Raw genomic sequence first — 18,758 nt, 5'->3', positions numbered from 1 at the left:
GTTCAGGTCATGGTCTCAGGGTCCTGGGATGGAGCCCCGCATAAGGCACCCTGCTCAGGGAGCCTGCTTCTCCCTCTCTTGCTACCCCCGCTTGCATGCTTTCTGTCTTTCTCTCAATCTTTGTCAAATAAATAAATAAAATCTTAAAAAAAAATAAAAGAAGAAGAAGAAGAAAAGAAAAGAAATGAAGACAGAGTGATATACTCCATTTCTAGGTCTGTCCTCTAAAATCTCCCAAGAGATCACTGGTTTTCTCTTGTTTCCATCTATGTGCCTGGAAATGAGGACGTCAAGATCACAGAACCCTACCATGCAAGGAGCCCAGATTCCTGAGTGACTATCAGGAAAGAGAAACGAAAGGAGACATATCCAACCTGCATTAGACTATAACTGAACAAGAAATACATATTTATGTTGTTACATTATAAGCCAATTTTTGTTAGGTTATGCTGTGGTAACCACTCCCCAAGTCTCAGTAGCTTATGACAACAAAGGTTTATTTATAATTCACATTACATGATAACTGGTTTTTGGCTGTGGCTATGCTCCTTATATATTTTTTTTATTCCAATCCATGCTGAAGGATCTGTCCCTATTTGGGACATGCTGTTCTCATGGCACAGGAGAACATGAACCACCAGCAGAGCTGCTATGCAAGGCTCTTAAATGTTCTGCTCAGATGGGACATCTATCACGTTTGCTTACATTCCACTGACCAAAGCCTGTCATATGGCCAAGCCTCAGTTACCAGCATGGAAACTCTACTTAACCCTCTGTTATGGGCTGAATTATGTTCTCCAAAATTCATAGACTGATACCCTAACCACCAATTTGACTATATTTGGAAATAGGGCCTTTAAAGACGTAATTAAGGATAAATGAAATCATAAGGGTGGGGGCCCTAATCTGAAAAGACTGCTGTCCTTATATGAGGAAGAGTCACCGGACTAGATCATGTGAAGATGCAACGAGGACGTGGCCATCCGCAAGCCAAGGAGAGAGGCCTCAGGAGAAATCAAACCTGCCAGAACCTTGATCTTGGACTTCCAACCTCCAAAAATGCAAAAAAATAAATTTTTGCTGTTTAAGCCACCCAGTCTGTGGCATTTTGTTGTGGCAGCCCTAGCAGACTAATATACCCCCACAAAGAGGCATCACAAGTTACATGGCCATGGATGAGAATGACAGTCTCCTTACCAAGTAGGCTAAATAACTGGGGACAATTAAACCATCTACTACATTATGCCACTGAAGTCAGGGGATCTTTTGTTAAAGCAGTGAGCTAGTGTTACCCTGACTTTTCAGATACATCGAGAGAGTCTAAATAGACACATGGAGAAAGGTAGTTTGAGGGACACCAACAGTAAAACACTCTTCTCTATTTGTCCAGGGCTGACTCTAGGCCCCTAGACCTCACAGAATGCACTGCTTGTTCCAAAAGAAGAGATGGATGTCATAGCTATCGCACTTCGTCCTTGGAACCCGATTTCAATTCTTTGAGTTCTACTGTGTTTGTTGAATAAGAATACTGCTAACTGCTTCCCAGGGTTGCTGTGAAAAGTAAATGAGAGAAAAGTCTTGCTACACAGTAGGTTTTCATCAAATGTTATTTTGCTCTCCTCCTACGTTCTTGTTAGGAACTGAAGAAATTCATCCTGAGGGGAATTTAAAGCTTAGCATGTATCAGTCTTATCAAAAGAGACATTTTCCTTTGTTCTATAAATCATTATTTCAAATCAGAGCTCATCTTACAGGACTAATTACCATACAGAAGATAGTGTGATTAATTGTTGGGGACTGGAGAGAGTGGAGATGGGAAAGGAAGAATGGAAGCTGTTGGAGGCAACCTGCAGGCAAGAAGAAAGGTTCAATGCATTTATTTAATAGGCCACGATGCAGCTGACTAGAGTTTATTTGTCATAACAACACTGGCATTTAAATAAAGATGTTAGCATTAATCATCAGTTGTGGTTAAAGCCCACAGCTATGGCAAAAGCTAAAAACATGCTTGGCTTTTTTTTCCTCCCTTATTTTCCCACTGGTCTCAGAAATGCAGAATCTCAATGGTCCAGAAGAAAAATTCTCTATTTTTATTAGAAACAAAATGGGGTGGGGGGAGGCTTTGAAAGTTATAGGAATATAGAATTTGGTGTGTTTATGTAAAGGTTCATAAAATGATGCCAGCTGTATTGTTTTTAATTCAGGAATTATAGGGCTAAAAAGAGATTTACTCACTATTAAATATCTATTTCCTTATTCTTCAATGCCATATTGTCCTTCAGTAATTTCATACTAATTCCAGAACAGTTTAATATTTACCCAACAGATAGCATGCAATGCGGTCACAGCTCCTAAGCTCCGTACCATTGTAGAAACAGATAATCTTTGAGGAGGAACAAGGAGCGGGGAGAAGACTTTCTAAAAAAATGCTCTCTCTGTTCCAGCTTCAAAACCTTCAGATTTGACTATAGTGATGCAGCTTCGATTAATAGCTTTGAATTAGAAACATGAACCAGTTTTCATGGTAGAATTCCTGATATGGGCAGCATTTTCTCTAAACAGTCATCCCCAAATTCAACTCTTGGAAGTAGGCAGGAATTGTCATTGAATCCCTGCAATGATAACTGCCAAGCATGATTTCTTTGTGCCCACTGTTGGCCCTGACTCCCTAGGAATTCTGTGAAACATTCCAGGTGACCAATCCTCCCTCCATAGCACCCATGATCTCACCCAGCTCCCCTGACCTCTATGCAGAGCCACCTACCCTCCATGGGCCCTATTCTCCCCACCAACCAATCTATTAGACTGATGGATTCTCGTGGACTCATCAGTAATTTATAGCAGATATCTGTGTAGATCTTAATATTTGCTCTTTAGATTTTGACATACAAGTACAGCATTTGCCTAGAATAGTAGTCCTCAACTGGGGAAGAGTTTGCCTCTGAGGAAACATAAAAGAACACCTATTTAAAGGCATTGTAAAAGTGTGCCTGGGTGGCTCAGCCAGTTAAGGGTCTGCCTTTGGCTCAGGTCATGATCCCAGGATCCTGGGATCTAGCCTGCATTGGGCTCTCTACTCAGTGGGGAGTCTGCTTCTCCCTCTCTCTCTGCCTGCAACTCCCCCTACTTGAACTCTCTCTGTCTGTCAAATAAATAAAAGCTCTAAAAAAATAAAAAATAAAAAAAAATAATAAAAGGGATGTAAAAAGTGGGAGGAAGTATGAGGAGAAGGGCAGTTCCATGTTTGGTCCAGGGCCTCAACAATATCAGAGTTCAGAGTCAGCTTCTTTGCTCTTTTAAGATTTGCCTCATTGTGACAATATGGTGGCCACAGCTCTGTTACATTTTCACAGAACAATGTTTTAAGTAGGAAGGGGAGGGAAGCCTCCCATCTTACCTTGTTCCTCTGTCAAGGAAGAAAGCTTTTACCCAAGCTCAGCTCTACGAGTTCCCTCAGTTCACAATGGCCAGAACTGTATCACTTGCCCATGCCCATGCCTTAGTGGCAAGGGAGGCTGGAAACACAGGTATCCTGCATTTTAGTGGGAGGGTGTGCCTGCTAGCAAGAAAGAGAATGTGGGAGGTTCCACAAGAAGGCACACGACAGTGCATACACTGCCTGGTCCTCCCTTTGTGGAACTCACAACCTACTGCAGGGAGAATCAGATTAGTACCAGGCAGTGCTGGTGGCTAACAGCTGCTGCCATCTAAAGTTAGAATATAAGGATGAGGGTTCCAGTCCAACATGATGACACAGGAAGGCCCTGAACTCACCTCCCCCACAGAACACACCAAATTACACCTATATATAGAACAATTCCTCCTAAAGAATAACTAAGGGCCCACTGAACAGCTTCTGAACAACCAAATATAGAACTGCTTCCCAGAAAAACAAATCACTAAACCAACCTTACAAGAAACGTTAAAGGGACTTCTTAAGTGGAAAAGAAATGTCCATAATTAGACATAAGAAAACTATGAATGAAAACATGTAAAATATGACAACATACACATAAGATGTGGAGGAGACAGTAAAAAGGGACAAGAGAAAGAGAAAAACAAAAAGACTTTTGTCTGTCTTTATGTTCATTAATTTCCTTTTTTAGAATGTCTTTGAACTTAAATGACCATCAGATTAATATCAACTGCTATTGACTTAGGATGTTATATATGAACCTCATGGTAACCATAAATCCAAAACTTATAGTAGGTTCATGAAAAACAAAGAGAAAGAAAGCCAAACATAACACTATAGAAAATCATCAATCACAAAGAAAGAGAGCAAGAAAAGAAAAAAGAAACAAAGGAGAACTATAAAAACAAACAGAAAACAAATAACAAAATGGCAATAAGTTTACTTATCAATAATTACTTTAAATGTAATTGGCCTAAATACTCCAATCAAAAGACAAAGGGTGGCAGAATATATTAGAAAACAAGACCCATCTCTATGCTGCCTACAGGAGACTCACCTCAGACCTAATGACACATACAGACTGAAAGTGAAGGTGAGTGCAAAAACATTTACCATGCAATTGGAAGAAAAAAAAAAGTCACGGTGACAATATTTATATCAGATAAAATAGACTTTAAAACAAAGACTGTAACAAGAGACAAAAAAAAGGGACATTACATAATGATAAAGGCATTCAATCCAACAAGAGGACATTGTAAATTATAAATACTATACAATTTATGATTGTGAATATCTATGCACCCAATACTGGAACATCTAAATGCATAAAACAAATATTAACAGACATAAAGAGAGAAATTGATAGTAATACAATAATAGTAGGGGACTTTAACATCCCAGTTACATTAAGGGTTATATCATTCAGACAGAAAATCAACAAGGAAATAAGATCTTTGAATGACAGTTTGGACCAGAGGGACATAACAGATATATACAGAACATTTCATCCAAAAACAGAATACACATTCTTTTCAAGTGTACATAGAACATCCTTCAGAGGAGATCACATATTAGGCCACAAGACAAGCCTCAGTGAATTTAAGAAGACTGAAATCATATCATACATTTTCTCCAATCATAATGGTATGAAACCACAAATAAATCACAAGAAAAAGGTGGAAAAAAACACAAACACATGGAGACTAAGCAACATGACACCAACCAACCAAAGGAACAATGAAGTAATCAAAGAAGAAATTAAAAAATGCACACAGACAAATGAAAATGGAAACACAATGGTCCAAAATCTTTTGGACACAAAAAAAGAAGTTTTAAGAAGGAGGTATATAGGGATACAGGCTTGCCTCAAAAAACAAGAGCTCAAATAAACAATCTAACTAACCAGGGCACCTAGGTGGCTCAGTTGCTGAGTGTTTGCCTTCAGCTCTGATCATGATCCTAGGGTCCTGGGATAGAGTCCCTCGTCTGGCTCCCTTCTCAGTGGGAAGCCTGCTTCTCCCTCTCCCTTTCCCACTCCCCTGTTTGTGTTCTCTTTCTTGCTATGTCTCTGTCAAATAAAATCTTAAAAAAAAAAAAAAAGACCTAACCTTACACATAAGTAAACTAGAAAAAGGACAAACAAAGCCCAAGATGAGTAGAAGAAAGGAAATAATAAAGATCAGAGAAATAAATGCCATTGAAGGGGCACCTGGGTGGCTCCGTTGGTTAAGCATGCAGGTCTTGGACTCAGGGCTGTAAGAGCAAGACCTGCATTTTGCTCCACACTGGGTGCAGAGCCTACTTATAAAGAAGAAAAAAAAAAAAGAAAGAAGAAATAAATGACACTGACACTAAAAAAAAAAATTAAAAAATTAATGAAACTTAGTTGTAAAGATAAACAAAATTGATAAACCCTTAGCAAGACTTATTAAGGAGAAAGGACCCTAATAAATAAAATCAGAAATGAGAGAGGAAGTAATAACTGACATCACAGAAATACAAAGAATTATAAGAGAATAGTATGAAAAATTATATACCAAAAACTGGACGACTTAGAAGAAATAAATTCCTAGAAACATACAATCTTCTAAAAGTGAATCAGAGGGGCGCCTCGGTGGCTCAGTGGGTTAAAGCCTCGTCCTTTGGCTCTGGTCACGATCTCATAGTCCTGAGATGGAGCCTGCATAGAGGTCTCTGCTCAGCGGGGAGCCTGCTTCCCTCTCTCTCTGCCTGCCTCTCTGCCTACCTGTGATTTGTCAAATAAATAAATAGGATCTTTAAAGTAAATAAAAAAATAAAAGTGAATCAGAAAAAAAAAATCTTAACAGACTGATTGCAAATAATGAAACTGAATTGGTAATCAAACAAGTACCAAAAAATAAAAGTCTAGAACCAGATGGATTCATAGGTGAATTCTACCAAACATTTAAAGAAGACTTAATACCCCCTCTCCTCAAACTATTCCAAAAAATAGAAAAGGAAAGTTTCCAAGTACATTTGAGGCCAGAATAACTCTGATACCAAAACCAGATAAAGATATCACAAGAAAGGAAGGAAGGAAAGCAGGTAAGAAACTATAGACCAATATCTCTGATGAGCATAGATGCAAAATCCTCAGCAGAGTATCAGCAAAACACATACACAATACTTTAGAAATATCATTCACCACGATCAGGTAGGATTTATTCCAGGGCTGCAAAAATGGTTCAATATTCACAAATTAATCAACATGATACATCATATCAACAAAACAAACTACAAAAATATCATCATCTCAATAGATGCAGAAAAAGCATTTGACAAAATTCAACATCTATGTTGAATTCATGATAAAAACTTCAACAAAGTAGAATTGGAGGGAATATAGCTCAACATAATAAAGGCAATATATGAAAAACCCACAGCTAACAACATATTCTTTTATATATATATATATATATATATATTGAAATCAAATTTTATTTTTTAACAACATATTCTATGGTAAAAAGATGAGATCTTTCTCTTTAAGCTCAGGAGCAAGAAAAGGATGTCCACTCTTTTGACCTTTGTTCAACAGAGTCCTGGAAGTCTTAACCACAGCAATCAGACAAGAAAAAGATATAAGAGGCATCTATAATGGCAAAGAAGAGGTTAAACTGTCATTATTTGCAGATGGTGTGATACTATACATTGAAAATCCTAGATTCCACCCAAAAAACTACTAAAAACAATAAATGAATTTGGTAAAACTGTAGGATACAAAATTAATACTTACAAATTGGTAGTATTTCTATACACTAATAACAAAGAAGCAGAAAGTGAAATTAAGAAAACAATTCCAGGGGTGCCTGGTTGGCTCAGTTGGAGGAGCATGCAGCTCTTGATCTTGGGTGTTTGAATTCCACATTAAGTGTAGAGATTACTAAAAATAAATAAATAAACTGTAAAAAGAAAAAGAAAGAAAACAAACCCCTTTACAATTGCACCAAAAAGAATAAAGTACCTAGGAATAAAAATCAAAGAGGTGAAAGACCTGTACTCCAAAAACTATTACATATTGTTTAAAGAAATAGAAGATGATACAAACAGATAGAAAGATGGTCCATACTCATGGATTGGAAGAATTTATATTGTTAAAGGTGCACATCACCCAAAGCAATCTGCAGAATCAATGCAACAGCTATCAAAATACCAACAGCATTTTTAAAAGAACTGGAACAAATAATACTAAAATTTGTATGCAACCAGAGAAGACCCCAAATAACCAAAGCAATCTTAAGAAAGAAGAACTATGCTGGAGGCATCACAATTCCAGATTTCAATATATATTACATAGGGCACCTGGGTGGCTTGGTCTGTTAAGTGAGCAACTCTTGATTTTTGACTCAGGTCATGATCTCAGGGTTGTGGGATCAAGCCCCGCATGGGGCTCCATGCTGTTGGAAGTCTGCTTTAGATTCTCTCCCTTTCCTTCTGCTACTCCCCCTGCTTGTGCTTGCTCTAAAATAAATAAATAGGGGCACCTGTGTGGCTCAGTCAATTGAGTGTCTGACTCTTGATTTTGGCTCAGGTCATGATCTCAGGATGGTAAGATCAAGCCCCACTTCAGGCTTGCACTCAGCTTGGAGTCTGCTTGAGCTTCTCTCTCCATCTCTCTCTGTCCCTCCCACTCTTTCTCTCTCTCTCTCTCTAAATAAATAAATATAAAAAATAAAATAAAATAAGTAAATCTTTTAAAATAGATATATTACAAAGCTGTAGCAATCAAAACAGTATGGTACTGATATGAAAATAGACATATAGATCAATGGAACAGATTAAAAAGCCCAGAAAGAAACCCACACTTACATGGTCAATTAATTTATTACTAAGGAGTCAAGGATATACAATGGGGAAAAGACAATCTCCTCAATAAATAGTACTGGGAAACTGGACAGCTACATGCAAAAGAATGAAACTGGACCAGTTTCTAACAATATACCCAAAAATAAACTCAAAATGGATTAATGATCTAAATGTAGGACCTGAAATCATAAAATCCTAGAACAGAAGCAGTAATTTCTCTGATATTGGCTATGGCAACATTTCTCTAGATATGTCTACTAAAGCAAGAGAAATAAAAGCAAAAATAAACTATTAAGACTATCTCAAAATAGAAAGTGTTTGCACAGCAAAGGAAGCCATCAATAAAACAAAAAGACAACCTACTAAAGGGGAGAAGGTATTTTCAAATGATATTTGTGATAAGGGTTTAATATCCAAAATACATAAAGTACTTATACAATCCAACACACACACACACACAAAATCTGTTTAAAAAGTGGGCAGAGGACCTGAACAGACGTTTCTCCAAAGAAGACATACAGATGGTCAACAGACACATGAAAAGATGCTCAATCTCATTAATCATTAGGTAAATGCAAATTGAAAATACAATGAGGTATCAACTTAAACATATTAGAAGAGCTACAATAAAAAAGGCAAGAAATAACAAGTATTGGCAAAGATGTGGAGAAAAAGGAACCCTCATGCACTGTTGATGGGAATGTAAGTTGATAACAGCCACTTTGGATAACAGCATGGAAGTTCCTCAAAAAAATAAAACTAAAAATACCATATAATCCAATAATTCCATTACTGGGTACTTACCATACCATCCCCCAAAACAAAAATGCTAATTCAAAAAGATATATGCACCCCTATGCTTATTGCCGCATTATTTACAATAGCCAACATTTAAAGTAACCTAAATGTCCATCAATAGATGAATGGATAAGGAAGACATGGGGTCTGTATGCATGTGTGTGTGTATACACACATACATTTATACATACATAATGTAATATTACATAGCCATAAAAAGGATGTGATCACACCATTTGTGATGACATGGATGGACCTAGAGGGAATTATGCTAAGTAAAATAAGTCAGACTGAGAAAGCCAAATACAGTATGATTCCACTCATTAGTAGAATCTTTAAAAAAAAAAAGAATAAACAAAAAAAGAAGAATCAGATGTATGAATACAGAAACAAATTGATAGTTGCTGGGTGGGGAGGTGAGGTTAGACAAAACAGATGAAGAGGAGTGGGAGACACAGGCTTCCAGTTATGGAATGAATAAATCAGGGGACTAAAAGGCATAGCATAAGAAATAGTGTTGATACTGTAAGAGCAATGTCTCAGGACAGAGGGTAGCTATACTTGTGGTAAATATAGCATGATGTATAAACTTATCAAATCACTAAACTGTACACCTGAAAATGTTATAACATTGTGTGTCCATTCTACTCAAATAAAAAATGAATAAATAAAGCTAGAATATAAGACACAAAACAGGAGCTACCCCACTGTCTGGAGAAGTCAGGGAAGGCTTCTCAGAAGATGCATGCCTGTTTCTCTTGAAATCCTGCTTCAGTAAGAATATCTCCACCCACATCGGAAGCCCAAGGAATTGTTTTCAAATCCCCCTTTTCCATCTTCCCACATGTGATTCACCTGCATGATTTATCACCATCCCTCTCTCCTTTACTTCCAGACTTTTGGCCTTAGTTCACAATCTCCTCATCCCCCTTTAACCTTTCTGATTGCTGGGCCCTCACCTTAATCCATCTTCCACAATATCACCGTAGTTATCTTTTCAAAACTTAGGTACGATAATGTCAAAATCCTTTGAAGACTCCTTTTTTTTTTAAACATTTTTTTAAAAGGTTTTATTTATTTATTTGAGAGAGGGAGAGAGAGCATGAGTGGGAGGGAGAGTGGCTGAGACAGAGGGAGAAGCAGACACCCTGCTTCGAAGGGAGCTCGATGTGGGGCTCAATATTAGGACCCTGAGATCATGACCTGAGCCAAAGGCAGACACTTAACTGACTGAGCCATCCAGATGTAACCTAATTTATTTTTTATTTTTTATTTTTTTAATAGAATAAAATCTGGCCTCCTTAGTGTGGCATGCAAAGCACACTACAGAGTCTTTCTTCACCTGCCTTCCTGGCTTCACCTTCTGCCTTCCCTTTTTCAACAGACAAGTTGGGCAATTTGCCATTACCCAGATGTGGCACATAATTTCATGCCTCCATGCCTCCGTGCCTTTGCACAGCCTGAATACCCTGCCACCCCATGGACTTCCCTTCTTTACTTGTTACAATTTATCACTCTGCCCACTTTTTAATCATTCTATCTAGGTCCAACTTAAATGTCACCATTTCCATGAAATTTTCTCAATCTCTGTGTCAGAATTAATTTGCTGACTCTTCCGAGACTTCAGAATGCTCTATAGAACTTTTATTGAGGAATTACTCCCACTGTTTCTATTGTGCTTCCTATAGGCCAGATGTTTATAAAAGAATTAAATATTATAAACTCATTTAATTTTTGCAGCAGCCCTCTGATAAGTATCATCTCCACTTTATAGATGGGGAAGCTGATGCACAGCGATCTCAAGAAACTCTTCTTGGTTTCCAGCCCAGTCAGTCTGACTCCAGACATGAGTTCATGATTTCTATACCAGTGCTGTCCAGTGGAACTTGTGATAACAGACCTGTTGTATAGCTCTGCTCGCCAACATGGTAGCCACTAACCACATGTGGCTATTAAGCACTTGTAATGTGGTTATTGTGATGAAAAAACTGGATTCTTAATTTCATTTTATTTTAGTGAGTTTCTGTGAAATGTAAACAGCCACATGTGGCTCTTGGCTACCATACTGGACAGCACAGTTCTGTACCATCTTCGTCTCCATATGAGGGCAGGGACTAGAGCCTGCTCATTATCAGACGCCCCCAGAATCCACTTCCAATGTTTGTTAGATTGAAATAGGCCTATTTCATTTTCAACCATAAAAAAAAGTAGCCCAGCTTTTCTACCCCTACAACTGACAGACAAGACTATTTTCCTGAGTTCCCATTTTGCAGCATATGCTGAACAATCCCCATTATTATAAATTTGGTTAACCGCTCTAACTGAAAATGCTTCTCAAAAGACTGCTTTATTACTTTTGATATAATGACCTCACAAAGTAATCTCATGCAGCTTAGAGAAGAATCTGACCTCTGTGTTCAAAAATGCAATTGCTCTTATTGACAATTCCTAGTTATATTTACAGGTCAACACATAATAACATTTATGAGGTCAGCACATTGCACCCAGGAATAGGAAATAAAAGTTAACTACAGTAAAGATAAGCAAATCCTCAAAGCTATTTGTGTTGCGTTGCTACAAAGCTTTTTTTCTTTTCTCCCTAAAAATACATATGTCCTATGGAAATTTATGCTTAAGAAACTTCAGCAGTTATCTGTATCAAGAAGTTACATTAATACAAATTTCTGAACACTATTCACAACTCAGTGTGAAAATATCTAAGTGACAACGGCAATATAGGTTTTGCCTACACCGTGTTATTTAACATATACATACAAGAAAGTTTGTTTTTCTCCCCCATTTGGCACAGTGTGTAGAGAAGAATAATAACTGCAGAAATAATTTTCCCATATGTTTAGCCACCAGCTGCCACAGTTTAAAGAGCACACAGGGTTGTTTCTGTGTTTTGGGTTTTATTTTCTTTCCCAGGGAGAGAAGAGAACCTGGCAGGAAAGTGGTATATTAAAAGTTGTAAAGCATTTTCAAATAATTCAAGGGATTATAGTATTGAATCTATACGGTATAAGCCTGCAATGGGATACTAATTGGTTTTGTTTGGATCAGAGGTTGTAAAGTGGTGGCCTTTTATTCCACTTACACAATGTTTTTTATAAATGTATACTTGGATGCTTTCAGATAGGACTTGCATGTTCCAATATTCCATTGTTCCCTTCATCCCTTCTTGTTTTACATCTGCTCCTTTCTCCTGTCTACTGTACCTGCCCAGCCCCCTGTAGACATTGAAATTTGCAACCCCTGGTTAGGCAGTATTCCACTACAGGAACTCAGAGCACTCAAATGCTTTCCAAAAGTCATATTCTTACCTAGTTATCATTCAAATGATATCATCATTGAAGGACACTGTGCAATGTGCCGTTCAGATGCAGTGCACTATCAGTTTTCCACGGTAGATGGATTAATCCTTTCAACAAAAAGGACAAATTCCTTTTCTGTTATCTACGAACCTTCTATAAACCTAGAGGAGTTAATTCATCTGGGAAATATTTATGGAATACAGAGCTGTAGACTTGTGTTCTTCAAGACACAGAATTCTAGCAGAACTAGAATTCTAGGATGTATTGGCAGCTCTCACCATCTACTGCAGTTAAAATGATTATAATTACCACATCTAAAAATACTGTCATTCTCCTTCCTCCATATCTGTTTCCTCCAGAGTTTGCTGAGCATCCCAATGAAATAGGAAGCTGGACCTGGGTTCACATGCTGCGTCTGTTCACGTATTCTACCTACCATCTTCAGCTTTTGTCCTTCTTCTCCCATTCTATTTCATAGCTTTGAGAACATTCTTGATCTTTATTCTATGGGAAGTGTTGAAACAAAATCAGATTTTACTTGCTGCAATATTGTATTTCTCCTTATTGGCCAAAGGGAAATGATATTTAAAATTTAAATTCCAGAAAGCAACCATATATTAGATACTTGGAAGTTTTACTGAACAATGCATCCAATATCAACTAGTTTTCCTCTAGGACCCAGATATCTGGAAGAGATCTCGAAGGTAGAGTTCATGTTTTAGTCAGGGTTCTACAGAGAAACAGAACCAATAGGATATAGAGAGATATATACAAGAGGAGATTTATAATAGGAATTGGCTCATGTAGTTATAGAGGTCAAGAATTTGCCCTTCTTCTGCCTTTTTGTTCCATGTGGGCCTCCAGTGGATTAGATGATGCTCACCTACGTTGATAAACGCAAATCTTTTTTCCTCAGTCCACTTATTCAAAGCAGATCTCTTCCAGAAACACTCTCACAGATACAATCTGAAATAATGTTTCATCAGCTACCTAAGCTTAGTCAAGTTGACACATTAAAATTAACCATCATAGTCTAATGCCTTATGGAGGAGGAAGGACTGTCAGTTATCATGAAATTACTCAATGATGAAAGTGAGACTAGAAACAGCTAGACCAGAGATTTACAACTCTCACTGTCTATCAGAATGACCATTATCCAGAGGGGGCAGGACTTTACTTTTACATACTGGTGCCTGGGCCCTGTTCCAGAGAACCTGGGGAGAGGTGGCAAGCATTGGTATTTTATAAACTTCCCAGGTGATAGATGTGCAGCCAGCATGGAGAACCTCAGGTCCAGACCAGCACTCCTCCAAGTATTGTGTTCAGTTAGGATTACAATCATAAGGAATGCCTGGAAAATGAAAATTTATGACTATACACCTCCCCCAAAAGCAATAGAATTAGGATCTCTGGGGCCAGGGTTCAGGCATCTGCATATTCCCAGCTCTCTCCGAAATATATAGGTCCAGTAAAGACTGTGAGCCACAGGCTAGACAGAAGTAGAAAACTACAAGTACCACTGGCTTTGGAGGCAGATAAGGATATTAAGACCAATTTGGCCACTTGAAAGCTGTGGGCCACCTGTAAGAGTCCGTTTCTTCCTTTCCTTTTTTTTGCCCCCTGTATAAGGTTCAGTCTCGTATCCTTTGCCTTAGTTTCTTTATCTCTAAAGTGAGACAATGGTAAGAACATCAGAAATAAATAATAAGAAGTAATAAAAGTAGAGTACCCAGACCCATGTCTGGGACAGATTTGGTGGTCCATAAATTCCCTTCCCCATTTTGCTATTGTCTAAAAGAAGCCTCTTTTTTTAAGTAAACTTTACCCCCAACGTGGGGCTCAAACTCATGACCCCAAGATTCAGAGTTGTATGCTCTACCAATTAAGCCAGCCAGATGCCCAGAAGCTTCTTTTTTTGTAATCTCATTTATTCTGCTATATCAGAAAATTAGGAATTTGTTGTCATGTCCTACAATTATGTTGGATAACAGAGTGCTTCCGCTTATTAAAATATTACAAGAATTGATGGAGCATATTTTTTAAAAAGATTTATTTATTTATTTTGGAGAGAGAGATAGATTGCATGTGTGAGTCATAGGAGTGGGAGGGGGGAGGGAGAGAGAAACTTCCAGCAGATTCCTGGCTGAGCACAGAGCCCAATGTGGGGCTCAATCTCATGATCCATGAGATCATTACCTGAGCTGAAACTAAGAGCAGGATGCTTAACCAGCTGAGCCACCCGGGCACCCTGATGCAGTATTTTAGAGTACTTTATTTGACCATAAGGAAATCCTCAGGCAGAATCCCAAATTTTGTTTTGTCATCATGAATACATAGGATTTTTTTTCCTCCACAGGTCAAAATAAGTTCACTAGCTTGTCAGGCCAATGGGCTCATCTGTCAAGTGGCATTTTTGTCCTCAGAGGAATCTGAGCCTTTATATTTCTTTTATATGTTATTATCCCAACAAGCCATTTGCTATCCAACTTCCAGGAGCAGTAGTAAACTAAAACTATCTGTTCATTGTGTCAATCATTTAGACAGAAGACATGCAGGAAAAGATATTTCTGGTAAGTTATCTCCTTTTTGATCTCTGAGAAAAGGAGAATACAATTTGTCCTGCGTTCAGCATGAGTTTCCATTTCCAAAGGTAACATTCTAAGGCTGAACTATGTCTAAAGATGGGAGGCCAACCTGGTGATATTAAAATTTTCAAACTAAGGGGCAAAGAGTAAGACAAGAATCTGGGTGTGGCTCACAGAAATTGACATTCTCCCTAGCTACCAGCTTCAACTGAGAGGACCGAGGGGGCATATTCTTCTCCTTCCCTGGTGGTTTCAGAGTAAGAAGTACCAGCCTCTGCAGTTCAAGTAGCCTGTGAAAGTCTTTCCCTCTCTGTACTGTTAATCTCTTCCTGATAACCAGCCAGTCAGTGAAACCCACAAACTGAGCCAGAACGCCATTCTATTCTTCCAACAAAGTACCCCAAGGGAAAGTATATAGCTCTTGCCTGCCCATCTGCTCTTCTCTGGCCAAATCTGGCTGTGGCACCACTTTGCCGCATCTCAACTATTTCCTCTTCTTGCTTAAATATCTTCTGGTTTAATAACACTCACTTATAAAGCAACTGGACTGAAGCCCCAGCTCTCTCCCCTACCATTATGATCCCAGTAGCTCTCAGTTCTCAAGAGGATGCTTCCCCCGTGTCCACAAAAATGTCTGCCAGCTATAGTCCATCTGAGATGTCTACCCTGTCCTCTGTTCTTGCTCTGGCTAACCTGGTCTCCATCCACTATCCACTCAGTCTCCAGAAGCAGCCTCCCAGCTCCCTGCTCAGGTCCCACCAAAATTATACCCGAGTCTCCCCACAGATGTTCTCCAAGGTGCCAGAATGGAATTGGAGTCCACTTAGAGGGACAGAGAAGTGCTTTGCCAGTCCTTTGACAGCCAGGACCACAACGCTTCTGTAATTGTGGTCAGGGTCCTCTAGAGTACTTGAATGATTTTGTTAACCTTGGCATCTACATTGCTTTCACTGTAGGGAATTCCAAACCAGCCCAAACCATTCCAGCCTCTTTCATCCTTCTAGCCTTTTATCTGTCATCCTCCCTGAATAGGATATCTTCTTACCTTCTCAGTTACCAAATAAATGTATAGAGATAAACAAATGCAGTGTTTGAATTGAGGGAGGGGAAAACAGGAGTTACTATGTATAGCCGGGGTTGGCAAACTATGGCCCAACAGGCCAAATCAGGCCTACTACCTGTTTTCCTAAACTAAGTTTTACTGGAACACAGCTATGCTGATTCCTCCTCATGTTGTCTATGGTTGTTTTTTCACTACAACAGCAGTTGACTAGTTGAAATAGACTGTGAAGTCTATATACTAGTTGTCCCTTCACAGAAAATGTCTGCTGACCACTGTGCTAGACTAATAACATGCTAAAGACAAAAATATGTGGTTACAACACTTAGCAGAATAGATAGTCCCTCTACAGGGATTCTTGGCAGATTTTATTTTAGGGCTACATTTTCATTTCTCTCTAACAGCAGAAATAACTACATTCCTTTAAATATAATGATGAAAACAGTTGATTCTGAAAGTGTCTTGTGATGTTGAATATTAATCCTACCAGGCATTACCCTGTGCCTTGACATGTGTATAACTCCTTGAAGAAGGCTTGATACTTACAAATGCAAAGTCATACGTTCTATTACTATATTATTAAGTCTTTATGTTTATGTTATGTTGCAAGGTGGGTTTTAATGAGATAATACATTTATACAGTAGTATATGGCTTATAATGCTTCTTCCTGAATTGTCCATTTCTGTTAATACAACAACTCTCTGAGGTGGGAAAAGAGTATTAGCATTTTAACCATGAAGAAACTGAGTCTCATGGACTTAAGCAGATTGTTTATAATGATGTAATTAGTGAATGAAGATTTCTTGAAATGGACAGATCAAAAATTACAGTCGAAAGTTCCAAAATTTTTTTCTCAGGAGTTGAACACGTAAGCAGAAAATCAGTGGTGATGTAAGACTTGACAAACATTATCAACTACCTTGATAATATGATCATTTATAGAATATTTCATTCAATAATAAAAGACTACACATACTTTTAAAGTATGTATAGAATATTCACCAAAATAGACTATATTCTGGGACACAAGACGTCTCAATATGATGTGGGAAACAAAGGCGGAAGAAAAATTATTAAATTTCCTTACTACCTATAGCGCATTGACAAGTCCTTGAAACAGGCAGAGTGACATTCCTCTTGGGACTCAACTGCCTTGATGTTAATACTTTGCTAAGGGCAAAATGCAATCCTAGCCTGAGCCCTCTTTCCCCCAGGATTCTGTAAGTCTACTTTAATGTAGAAAAATTCCTTTGGAAACTTCCTTTATCTCTAAACCCTCAAGATACTTGTTGGAAATCATCCCCAAAGCTTATGGCCCACCGATAAACATCTGAAGGGTCTCATGACTAAGGTTTTATTAGATGGTAATAAATGACCTTTTCCTGACAATAGCTAAGTCCCCTCAAGGCCTTGAAAACTTTGTTGCCAAAATTCCTTAAGACTTACTTCTATCCCTAAACCCCCTCCCAACTTGTAGGTATATAACCACCACCCCTCACTACCCCACTACAGCTCACAGCTCTTTCTGCCCGTAGGTACTGTCCGTGTGCTTTAATAAAAATTACCTTTTTGCACCAAAAAGTCTCAAAAATTCTTTCTTGGCTGTCAGCTTCAAACCCTAACGTCCTTCCTACATCAAATACATTTCAGATGATTGATTACTAAGATGTTCTCTGACTGTGACAAAACTAAACTAGGAATCAATAAGAGAGAGATACTGGGAAAATCTCTCACATATTTGGTTAGGTAACACAGAGCCCAAATAAGTCAGAGGCTGAAGAAAAATCATGATGGATATTAGAAAATATTTTAAACAGAATTTTGAAAGTGAAGACAGAACACATCAAAATTTGTGGAATAAAGCTAAAGCAGTGAATTACAGCATTGAGTGAATACATTATAAAAGAAGAAAGATCTCAAAATCAGTATTCTAAGCTTTCACTCAAGGAAACCTGGCGGCGCGGGGAGGGGGGTGCAAATAAAACCCAAAGTAAGTGAAAGGAAATAATAAATTTTAAAAGAGCAAACATCAATTAAACAGAAAGAAAACAAATAAGTTTAATGAAACCATTTTTTAGAAAATAAAGAAAAATGAAAGAAACTTAGCCAGACTGATCAAAATAACAAGGAATACAAATATTAACAATATCAGTAATAAAAAAGGAGATATCACCATAGATCCTACAGACATTAAAGGATATTACAGGAATATCATGATCAATGTTATGGCAACACATTTCAAAACTTGGGTAAAACAGAAAAATTCCTTGAAAGACACGAACTACCAAAGCTCATTTAAGAAGAAATAGAATACCGATTTGTAGTTTAAAAACCTTTCCGAAAGAGAAAGCTTCAGAGGAGGGAACTGTATGAACTCAGGGGAGGCTAAGAATTTTGGCATAAAGATTATTTCAAGTTAGAAGTAATCAAAACCCAGCAGATGCAGGAAAAGCTCTCAGCCTCCCTGTCGACTGCCTACATTTACATTGGAAAGGAGAGCCTAAAGCAGGAAGAGAGCTATTAATGAACTCTCCCCTTTACCTAAGGGACTTATCTGCATAACAGGGTGACCTTTGTATTTCAAAACATCTCTCACCGTCCTCCAATTCCTTCTTCCCTTTGTATCCTCAGACCCAACAGCTCTCCTTAGCTCATATAAGCCTCAGGTTACCTCTTTTCTTTGGAATTTCATGCTTGTGATTCCCCACACATACACCTATTTCCAATTTTATTTTCTCTTGCCTTTAAAACAAAACAA

Source organism: Mustela putorius, unplaced genomic scaffold, assembly GCF_011764305.1.
Source record: "Mustela putorius furo isolate JIRA1106 unplaced genomic scaffold, ASM1176430v1.1 tig00003836_pilon_pilon_pilon, whole genome shotgun sequence".
Taxonomy (NCBI): Eukaryota; Metazoa; Chordata; class Mammalia; order Carnivora; family Mustelidae; genus Mustela; species Mustela putorius.
The sequence above is the reverse complement of the archived record's forward strand: the minus strand, read 5'-3'. Positions refer to the sequence as shown.